General features: G+C 47.4%; 1 long non-coding RNA gene across 1 annotated transcript; it reads right to left on the minus strand.

The window, feature by feature from the left end:
* Positions 1-4,150: 4,150 nt before the first annotated feature.
* LOC106497750 (uncharacterized) lies at positions 4,151-7,610 on the minus strand. The gene is made up of 3 exons (XR_001294844.2): positions 7,476-7,610; positions 5,327-5,362; positions 4,151-4,764 (listed from the first exon to the last, which is right to left on the minus strand). It is a non-coding gene; the product is annotated as an uncharacterized lncRNA (long non-coding RNA).
* Positions 7,611-10,477: the final 2,867 nt, after the last annotated feature.

Consider the following 10,477-nt stretch of genomic DNA (forward strand, 5'->3'; position numbering starts at 1 on the left):
CAACACAGTCAAGGGAGCTTGGAGGACTGCTCCATTGACCAGAGACAGAGGTCTAATTTAGGGGGAGCTGAGGGGCTCTGCAGATCTCCAATGATTAAATGGGAGCTTAAACACTTGGTACACATGTGGGCACTTACATGGGGCAGCTAGAGGCCAGGCAGGACACCTGAGGGTCTTTCAATGGCAGTAGACACATTTAGGTAACTGAACTGACCCTTCAGTGAGCCGAATCCCCACATGTGGCATCCAGAGCTCTTGGAGATGGTCTTGGGTGTCCCACCTGCCCTCCAGCCTCTCGTCCAAAATGAGTCATCTCTTGTCTGGCATCATATCTGCCACCCCTGAGCAGATGCCTTGGAAATCCAAGGGAGTCTGAATGGTGTTAAGTGCCCATGTCTTGGGGAATGGGGGTCACAGGGCTGGGGAGGTGGGAGGCATGGAGGAGGGAGAGGGCATGCAATAGAAAACAGCCAAGGTTGGAAGTACATAGGTTGCAGCTGAGGATGGTGAAACAAGCGGGAGGCATTGATTTCCAGAGAGGTGTTACGGGGCTACTAGCATCATGGTGAGACTCTGGAAAGTATGGTAATGCTAGAGTCAGTAGGAAAGATCAGACCATTTCTGTGCTCCTTCTGTGCTCCTGAGCTGACATCCTCTCCAGGGTGGAAATAAGTCTGACAGTGAGACAGATAATCTACCACTTATCAGTTCACACCTCTCAGTCACATTTGGCGAGTTCAACACCACTGAAAGCCATGTGGGCACTGGAAAACCTAGAAAACCTTGTCCTGGCTAAAGGCAGTAGGGCAAGAGCAGGGATGAGAGATCAGATTTAGGTGATTTGTTAAACATCTCTGAAGACACTAGTACTGTGGTATCAGAAGGAAAATGAATTCACCGGCTGTTGTGGCTTCCAATTTTTTCAAAGAGCATCTCAGGTTTCATCTGTGAGATAAATGGTTGAAGTGAAGAGCTGGGGAGTGAGAGGAAGGAAGAAAAAGCACCGACTGGAGAATGAACTGGTTAAAGAACAGGCAACAAAGCGATGCCAGAGATGACAGAAACAAGCTGAGCTCCGAAACACGCCGCGGAATGGGCTGTACCAAAGGGGCCATTGAGGGAGCTGTGATTTATAACGGATAGGCAGCAAAAGGCTGCATGCTGTTAGCAGAACTGGGCAAGACACTTTCAGATGCACAGAAAAGACTTAGGAACCTAAATCACTTTTCAAAATAGACATAGGCACCTACCTTACTTTCTTCCTTCAGATTTTAAAGACCTTTTTCCCTGACTTTTAACAAAGCAGGTACATGCCACAGTGCAGCCTTTAGCCCTCACACTTCTGGAGGAAAACAAATCCAACAAACCAAAAAGTCCCTTTGAAACTCATTGGTTTGAGATACAACTTAGTAAAAAATATACCATAGGATTCCTTCCCTGAGAAGGGAGAGGGAAACATGAATTGAGCCAAAGGGGGAAATGGGCGGACACAGTGTCTGTCTGTTTGGTAGAGCAGAACAGGATTTCAGGTCCAAATGTTCCAGGAGTTAAAAATGGACATGCCCCTGAAATTCTGTTTTCTATGGAAACCTCTCCTGTTTCATCTTTTCTCATTCCATGCTGGGAATTGATGAAATATCCGGCAAAACTCTCATATTTCAAATATGAGTCTTTTGTCACGTTCCAAGAAAAACTTCAACAATCAAAATCCAAAAGAAGATTTCAATATAAGCCAAACTGAAGGGAACATTTTATTTTGTTTCCAAATTTCTTGGCAAAAAAATCAAATCTTTCCACTTAAAGTTTGATTCTACCTTTGTATTAGTATTATTCTGGGGACAGGGCAGGGGAGAGAGTGTTTGGAAACCAGCGTTTTGTTAACCTGCCTACGCTATTGGGAAATCATTCTTTCTGCACAGTTAGAACAGCACGCTGACACCAAGAAAACCTCCTACATTAGATATTAGAAAATGAACCTCATCCATATACCAGATACCTGGTTAACATGCATCGTTTTACCTCTTTTCTTGAGTTTTCCAGCTCTTCTATCAGAGATGTCATTCATTTTTCAGCTGAATATTTCATTCAGGAGCAAGGGATTCTTTTTTTGGATAAATATCTGTCACTGCCTCCTATCAGCAGTAATTAAAGTCAGATGATGCAGCCCTCAGCGTCACAGGTGATGAGCAGTTCGTGGCTGCTGTTGATGGGTAACAAATTCTTTTGGGGAAGGAGTTGACAGTCACTGTACTGATATATAACACATTGTTGGCTCCTGGATCCTCCCAGGACAGAGAGGCCACCCAAACCCACCATCACCCTCTACACAGGATGAGCAAGTCATTTGTATCAGTAAGAGATATTGATGCTGGAGCAATGTAATCCCACTTATCTATGTCACCCTGCACCTTCAGTGCAGTCTTTCCCCAGCCCCACAGCTCCCTCAGTCAGCACTGAGTTCTGTTTTTCCTTGTTCAATGGTCCTCCGACCTTCCAGCTCCCTCTCCCTGACCTCCTACATGGACCACCTCATGCATCCCCATCCAACCCAATCCACCTCTCCATGCTGAGTTCCTTATCCCATCGTTCTGTCTCTGTATTGGACACTTATTATTTCAACCCTGTCCAGTAAAGGAACTTAATTGCTTTTGATATTCCTGCAGAAGAAAAAGTGGCTGTGACACCCAGCCATTTCATCACAGCTCAGCCCACAATCCCATCGCCAGCAGAGCAGAAGCTGCTGATGGTCTCTTTAGCAGTAGCTTCATGAACACTTTCAGTCAGCCAAAACCCATTGTGCCACCGATGCGTCCACCCTTCCCTTACCAGGACCAGCATTTGTGTGGAAAAGGGGATATGGGAAGGGAGCCAGACTAAACCTCAAATTATGGGCCTTTTTTTTTTTCTGCATTAATTTTCAGTATAGCAGACAAAGACTGCTGGAAGGCAGGGGAATCTGTTGCACCGAGCAGAGATATTCCCTGCCTCACATCACTCAGGAACTATTGGTAAAACTGGGAATTTAGTTAGCAGTAGTGGTAGAGAGGGGGAGGAGATGCCCAGACCCAGTGTCCCCTCTTCTGCTCATGCACAACATGGCCCATAAAAACATCCAACGTTTAGGTTGCCACGGTTGGAGCATCCTCTCCCAGCCATCTTGGTTGCAGGTGTATTTTTGCTTAGAGCTAAGTCCTTGCATGCTGTCTCTCAGTCACCGTTGCATGGGAAGAGGTTCATTTCCATCTTGACCAGAGCTTGGGCTGGATCTGCTCCTCTGGAGAACTTGGGAGTTCAGGCTAAGTCCACATCTGAGCTCTTCCTAAACAAGGTAGAAGGTGGGAGATCCTGGACTTGAGCTGAGAAGAAGCCCTAAGCATTGCTGGCAGCATGGGTATCAGTGTCATGTACAGCCAGCAAGATGCTGGAAGTTGGCTGGTCCATCTCTCAAGTTTCTGGGTCCGTTACAGTCACCTTGGACCTTCCTCGATGAAGCACATATGGGAATGTCTACTTGGTATCTTACCCATCTGTCAGAGTCCTGTCTCTAGATATTTTGTGCTGTTCGTTGACTGCAAGCCAAGAAGGGGCCTCTGTGATGATTTTACTGAGTCTCTCAAATAGCAAAGGCTGATGAATTCCCCTCTGCATGACCTTTCTCTATGTGGAGTCAATCCCGTGCAAACTAAGCTCTCCACTCATGGTGTTTCAACGCTGAGATTTTTGTCTCGTTTTCCAACAAGTCTCCAAAGCACGAGCATGTCCCAGGGATGCCCAAAGGAAAATTAGGCCCAAGAAATTTTCCCCTTCTAGTGAAAGGAAAACCTGAATTCAGCTGCAAAATTCTGGTAACTTGCTCTATCACCCTACAAACCAGTACGTATTAAACTTAGTCCCAGTGCAGCCGAGAAAGAAGTGGCAGGAGACTGGAAATTTTTATTAGCTGCATTCTCTTGCCATTGCACCATTCATCCACATGCTGACACATGCAACAGCCACCCTTCTACCCAGAAACACGCATGCACAAATCACACAACACAAACCACACATACACCTGCCCACTGCACTGCTAAAGACCTCCACTCTCCCTCCAGAACTAAAACGTCAGTCAGAGCATGGAGACCAAGCAGCAGAGATGGTGGTTCTCATTTTCATTCCAGTTTAGTTCAATATCCTTGAGAAGTAAAGCCACGTACAGGCACTGATAGTGGATTTCATACAAAGTAATCAGAACGCAATAATATTCTCCCCAGTAACCGTCCTGGCAAAAGCCTAGGAGATGTTGACATTATTTGCATCTTTATTGTTCCTGAGCAGTAGAGCAATGATGTTGTCGTGTTTTGACTAAATAGACGAAGAGAGATATTTTGTTGCTTCCTTGAGTGTGGGAAGATTAAGCCCAATTACACATTCGCTCCATCTCCCCCCATTCACACATGCAGATTCCACCTTTGCCGAAATTGCAGAACCGCCCTGCAAGTTATTTAAGGCAGGCATTTAAGGAGAGCAAGTATCGTTTGCGTGAAATGGAGGAGGATGCCACCCATCAAGCTGGATTATTATCATTTCGTCTAGACAGGTCGAGAGTGGTGGTGCAGAGGAGATCCGTGCCTTCCCAGGAGGCTCCACAGTCCCGGTCCCAGCCCTGGACAAGTTCAGCGCGCCAGCATTAGCACATGGCCTACAGGCAGTCTGGTTGTAAAGGGTGCCTCACTGTGTCCTCCTTCATGCTGTTTGAGAAGAGATGACATCCTCCCCTCCCCGGCTCTGTAGGAACACCCAAGCAGACCCTGAAAGCTATCGATGGGCTCCCTGAACCGCTTCCCCGTGGAGATCATGTGAGGGCTGCTGCACCGTTGCAGCTGCAGCATCCCCATGGAGGTTTCAGCAAAAACGGAGGCAGCACTAGTTATTCAGTCAAAGAGGATGAAGCCCCATCTCCAAATCTGCTGCCTTCTAGAGGGAGCCACAATGGAGCATGCACCCTGGGCAGTCCGAACACCCCCCCAAAATTGCAGACAGCTTTACAAATCAGGTCCCATCCTTCCTTCCCCTTTTTTGCTGTGCATGTCCCCAGACAACCCAAACCTCTGCAGTTTCCTTGCCAGGGAGTAAATTACGATGTCACTTTGGCTGTCAGGCTTCTGGCTTGGCATCAGCAAAAGACCAGAGGAGGAGGAGGGCAGGGGGAATGGGGAGGAGGAGTGGGAGGGGGGAGAAGAGGAAGGCAAGCAAAGGTTTGTGCAGTAAAGTGGGCAACACCCGGTGCTGCAAAATATGAATGGCAAAGGGCCAGAGCAAAGGATGGATTTTGCTCTGGCCTTCTCACCTGGAGCTGGGAAAGAAGGAGCCATCGGTTGAGGATCTGGAAGAGAAAATTAAATACCAGGTGGCGAGGCTGACTGAAGGCAAAAGGAAGTCTGGTTTTCCCCAGCTTCCTAAAAAAGCTAATCATCCTTAAAAAGCCTCAAATCTGGTTCTGAGGGTGCTGGGCAGTGAAATTGGCACCTACACGCAGCCTAAAGATGGGGTTGCAGTAGGGTGGGACGGATGGAGTTAGCATGCCCATCCTCAGCCCAGGAGGACAATTCCCACCCTGCACGGTATCTCTCCACCTTTCCCCATTCCTCCAAGTCTGGCATTTGTGCACAAGGGGGCCATGCCCGCAGCGGGCGCCACTGAAGAGCACAGCCCTCACCCGCACACAGAAAACACCGCAGGATAGCGCAAGCCCAGATCTCCTCAAGCCACCCTCTGCAGGGGCTGAGGTCCGCCAGCCGTGCTGAGGACCTGCCCTGCCAGCCTGTTCTCCCGTGTCTCTGCAGACACAGAGCTACTTGACTCGCCGTGTAAACAGCACTCGCCCACCTGCCAGGTGCCCTCGCGCGTCATGGATATCTTTCCCTCTGAGCAAGGCAGAACACAGTCCCATTCCTTTCCGGCCTTTCAGGTGATTTATTTAAGCTCCCTGACATCCCTCTAGGAAAGGGGCTTTGCTAAGGTGCTGGCAGGTTTAATGCATGGCAGCAGCTGCTCCTTTTTCCAGATACATTCTTCCACGAGTCACCCCGCAAGTTCCTCTCCATCCCTCTCTCTCTCCTCCAGAGATTTCCAGCTTACGGATTCCCAAGGGACCTGTGCTTTTCTAAGGAATCTGAACAAGATACCCAAGAAAAGTAGGTTCAGCTGCTCAGGAAGGCCTGCGAGCTTTAGGGATTCATCCTTTCATTGAAAGATACACGAGATTTACAAAGAAAAAGGTTTCAAAACAGGTGTAGATTATTCCTTCTTGTCCTCTTTCATGTGCCTCAAAAAGGCCAGGGCTTCAGTGAAACTTCCTAAACTCTTTGCAGGTATCAGCTCTATTCGCTTGTCCATACAGAGCTTCGCCTCATCCCGCAGGTATCAGCTTGGCCTATCCCAATGCCTCTACCACCATGGTACCCAGGGATGGAGGAAATGGAAGGAAATTCAAGAATGTTCCCCACGCTACTTTCTCTAGAACTTGGTCCTATCTAAATTGCATCCCACCTTTTTTCAAACATGCTGCAGAGCAACAAGAAGCTTTATTTTCTCCAGAGCAGCAGGGTGAGAGCAGGCTTTATTTACTACGGGCAGCATGAGCGCTCTTTGCTTCACCCTGACATGAGGTGCCAAAGACCATTAAGGGTAGTTAACAGTTTCCTGGGCAGAGGAACCACATGCTGCCAGGGCTACATCATTTCTCATTCTCCACCCTGGAGGAACTGAGCTGTTGCCAGTTAATGTGTCTTTTTCCTCACGCTCTTCCCCAATTTCAGCAAGATCAGGAGCAGGAGCAGATACTGTTGGTACTGTTTGCCCCTCCTCCCCCCAAAAAAGAGAGTCTGCTACATCCTCCCAATTACAGCCGCTTCCAGTTCTTAGCGAAGCTGATCTGATTTTCCACAAATGCAACAGAAAGATGGTTAAAACTGGAAAGAGAAGATGACCATCACTTAGCATGAAGGCACAGAGGCAAGCAGCAGCTCTGGTTCTGTAATGTATCTGCCTTTTCATGATAAAAAATAACATCAAGGACATATTTATGGGATGGCCTGGGCTTTGGGCCTCCAAGGGTCTCCATTCATAAAGCAACATATTTCCACATGTGGGAGGTACCCAACATTAAACACAAAGCTGGCATGTGGCCTGAAAATGCAGGAGTGATCGCTTGAAACAGCCCGGCTGGGATGCATGCAAATAAATCTTTCCACAGCAGTTAAGCAAGTCTGGAAGAAGGATGCATTACCCTATAATAACTGACCCTGTAAGATGGGGGAATTTGTAGAACTGATGTATGGTAAGATATCTAAACTGGGCAAGATGTCCTGTTTGACACAAGACCCCTAAAACATCACTGTTTCTAACTTGATTAATCCATTATCTGTTCTCTTCCACCATGTCATGGGACTACTGATCAAGAAGCCCTACCCATCCTCTCTCTGGTTGAAACACACCTCACACCTCATGCAAGGTGAGCAGGGTCCAAGCGGGAATCACTACACGGGTGGCCGCTGGAGGTGATGGTTTTGGTCATGGGATGAAGCATCTTGAGGGTTAACGGCACCTGGCAGTTTTCTTTCTCCGGTTCCATCCCTGAAGGGTGAAAGCTGTGAGCTGAGCAGTCTTCTATGGACAGGAGATTAGATCTAAGAAATGAGCGCTGCATTTTCTGCTCCCATCACCACCTCCTCCAAGGACTCAGGAAGGCTTTCAAACAGCACATTTTGTCATTAGCCACTGAAAAAGAAAGGTTAGTGGCTTCTCTCCCTGGGTTGCTGCCACTTGAAGGCTGCACACTGAGGCAGCAGTCACAAAGCCACCGTCAATGGCAGCTGCTTTCAAGTGCCACTGACGCTCAGTGGAAAACGGGGAATGAGACTCGCTAATTAGGCAGACAGTTAGCTCAAAGCCCCTCTGCAATTCTGCTTTGCCGGGATGGTTTTGTCTGCTCACTTCGAGTGAAACTCACCCCCGGGGTAAGAGCCTGCATAGACCTGTGCACAATTTCAACCTTAATTTGAAGACATAACAAGTGTACCAGCCTTGTGTTGGCATGGATCTTGCTCTGTTACCTCTTCCACCAATTTACCAACCCTCTTCTATGTCACTGGGACCCCTCAGCCCTGCACAACCATTACACCCTATCCAACAGTGAATTTCTACATATCTGTCCCTTTCCACCCAGGGGGCAATGTCATACTGCCACCCAGGAATTATTTGGAGAAATCCAGGCATAAAATTCCCCTACCTTTGACTGGGAGATTTGTGCTGATCCTTGATATCTTTAGGACTGAGAAATGCCAGTATATTTATGAAGGAAGAACATTAGCCTCATCCCCTGATTTCCCCGCTCTTTGCCTCCCAGAGAGGAGCCCAGTGCATGTCCCCATGCAGCCACGTTCTCCTTGGCATGAGGAGACCTCTCACCCTGGTCGTTCGCCTGGCTGGTCCTCCACATCCCGTAGTAATGGAGTGCATATGCCTATTCCATTCTGCTTTCCTCCACGAGCAATTTCGGGGTGAACCTGGAGTTAGAAATGGGTCAACAATGCTTATCTGCTTCTAATATGGGAGGGATGAGACTGTTTCCCAACCCCAGACGCTTGGTTTGAGAGATGCATTTGGATTCACACGTTTGAGATTGGGCATGGGTCCTCTCCTTTTGGAAGAGCTGATCAATGACAACAAAAGCAAGGAGACCAGGGTCATCTCCCCTGTAGTCCCTGCAATCTGTGGTCAAATCCCAGCCATCTCCAAACCAGCAACTCAGCCGGTGCGACAGCTCCCATGGGCAGCCCAGACATCTGCCCAAACACGTGCCTATGGGGGATTACCACCCTGCAATATCCCACGTTATAAGCTACTGGTTTCATACAACTGCTGCAGCACCTACTCGACAGCCAGGATAAAACTGCCCCACTTCAGGTATTGAGTACATCAATACCTCTCCCTAGCTGTCTGGGCTCCTGGGGTCATCAGTAGAAAGCAATCAGCATGATTTAGCTCATGCTTGGGTGGGCTAAAATGAAGGACATGAACCACAGACACGGCTGTTTCTCCCCAGTTAAGGTAAAGGGTGTCTGGACACCTAGATCTGCAAGAGCAAGGTAATACAACCCCCCGCTGGTCTTGGGTGAAGATACCCTGGAAGAAAGCCATCTCCTTGCATTACAGCTCTTCTCCTGGTGCCCAGCGAGACACGGCAATAGGAGAACTCACATGGGCTGACCTTAACACCCCAGGTCATGGCACAATCATATCTGTATCCACCAGACTCCACTGAATCCCAATAGGAGCCCACAGGATTTAGGTGTATTAGAAAAACCAAATCCCTTTTCTTTCTCCCCAAAGTCAGGGGACTTTGGAAGATTTTCTTCTAATTGGCTTTCAATAGCTTGTGCTCCAAAATCCATTGGGCACCCTGGAAAATGGATCCTGAAATGCCAAGCTCTTTCACTGAGTTTGAGTATAGAGCATCTTGCCCCAGGGAACCGACCCTGCTCAGGTCTCTAAAAGCTGCCATAGTCAGCAGTGAAAAGATTAGAAAATCCTTCCCTGCTGAAACAGGGTTTAAATGGCAGCGCTTCTGCGCTTCTCAGTGACACAGAGATGGCGATGGTGGCGTAAGGGGGTGGGAAAAGCTTTGTGATGATGTGATCGAACTGAAGAAAAACATTCTTTTGGACCTATCTGAAAGGTATATTTTTCAATTTTTCTCTGGCAAATCATATGAACAAAATAAGGCTATTCTGTTTACTTGGGAACTTCTTTCCTTTTAAAATAAATACTTTTGTGTTTTAAGTTGACGTGAAGCAATGGAAGAAACATGGTTTGAAAAGGAGATATCAAACTGTTTGAGGAGGAGGGGAATGAATTGAAGCTTTTCAGAAATGTCTGTTTTGTTTATTTGGACCCAAACAATGAACCAAGATTGATATAAAGCCATAGCATGTTGCAGGTGACCTGAAACTGTATCTTTCAGTGTAAAAAGTTTCAGGAGAGAATGATTGATTTAGGAGCCCAATTAGGATTTAAAGCCTGGGCCACATAGTTTAATCCACTTCCCCCAAACCCAGCCAAATCCGCATTGAACACAACCAGGGTGGAGGAGAAGAGGGGTTCAAAGAAATCTGCAAGGAAAATATAAGTGCAGCCTTAGAAGACGCTGGCATCCACTTAACTTGAGAATGAAAAAGAAAGCAATATAAGACCAGGACAATTAGATCCTGAGCAACACAGACCTTTCCAAACATGAAAGACAGCAGGGGGAATTAATGGGCATAAATGCAACCCAGTAATTAACTGATAAATAGCACTAGAGAGTTTTCTAAAGAAGAAGAGTCCAACGTGACTTATCTTTCCAACAGCAGGAGACAATTTCTCTCTTCTTTCACCTTGCAGATAAGGACACAGAACAGGGATCTTTCAGTTTTGAGGCTTAAGAGGGATCAGGAAG

This window comes from Apteryx mantelli, chromosome 5 (assembly GCF_036417845.1).
Source record: "Apteryx mantelli isolate bAptMan1 chromosome 5, bAptMan1.hap1, whole genome shotgun sequence".
Classification (NCBI taxonomy): Eukaryota; Metazoa; Chordata; class Aves; order Apterygiformes; family Apterygidae; genus Apteryx; species Apteryx mantelli.